Here is a 925-nt window from a genome sequence, read left to right as displayed (position 1 = left end):
ATACAGTGATGTATGTACTGTGGCACTTCCGTAATGTGTCAGAGAGGTCTAGAAGACGAAACAGAGCAATGTTTCCCAGGTTGCGCAAATTGCGCACAATCATACATGCTCATTTAGAGGAACGGCTGTTTGTTTTGGGGGAACAAGAGTTCCTCCGCCAATGGTCAACACGGTATTTTCATGTATCTAAAAACAGAGTGCTTTTAACTGTTTGAAGATCTTTTGGATGTATCATAACGGCCAGCTCGGACCTACACTAGTAGTTGTGTAACCTATATGGCTAGGTCACTTTTGTTGTCTGTTGTAACTTCTGGGTATGTGCAAAGTGATCATATGCTCTTTTGAGTGTCATTGTTAACATTCATGCTTGCAGCCAATTTTTGATTTGGAGGGTGTTGTCCTCTTGTTGTCATCTAGCATCCTCTCATGTTTTTACATGATTGTATTGATCCCGTGCCATGGTATTGACGGGCCTGTTTTGTACTGCTGTACTTGACATGTCACCTTCCGGTGTAATAAAATTTTTTTCTTTCGCCTTTTACTAAAGATTACCGTGGGGAGGGACACTCCAATGAGCCTATAGGCCAATTTTTGTGAGGCCTTGCCCGTTTGGGTGAGGCCAAATTCGTTAATCAAAAATTAGACTTTAAGCTAGATACTCATGTGCGAAAGCTTGACTGGCATGCCGCAGCGATCGCCGCATGCGATCTGCCGCCGTAGTGCCAGCCGGGACACATGGAGCACCGTGCGTCCGGCGAGCGAGCTCCATCAAGCTCCGCCCACAGCAGCTGTCACCGCGTAACAGAGATGGAAGACTGCTTGGCTTGATCAACTTCACATGAATTCACGCTCGTACAAGAAATGACAAAACAGCGATGTATGTTATCAGAAGGATTGTCTACTGTACTCGTGCAACAACAGCATG

The 925-nt window shown here is 45.4% G+C and overlaps 1 non-coding gene across 1 annotated transcript; it reads left to right on the top strand.

Annotated features, from left to right (window-relative positions):
• Positions 1-493: 493 nt before the first annotated feature.
• LOC146195287 (U5 spliceosomal RNA) lies at positions 494-620 on the top strand. The gene has a single exon (XR_014706251.1). It is a non-coding gene; the product is annotated as a U5 spliceosomal RNA (small nuclear RNA).
• Positions 621-925: the final 305 nt, after the last annotated feature.

Source organism: Amblyomma maculatum, chromosome 3 (assembly GCF_055883805.1).
Source record: "Amblyomma maculatum isolate TAMU_Amacu chromosome 3, ASM5588380v1, whole genome shotgun sequence".
In the NCBI taxonomy this organism is placed as follows: domain Eukaryota; kingdom Metazoa; phylum Arthropoda; class Arachnida; order Ixodida; family Ixodidae; genus Amblyomma; species Amblyomma maculatum.
The sequence above is the reverse complement of the archived record's forward strand: the minus strand, read 5'-3'. Positions and strand labels throughout refer to the sequence as shown.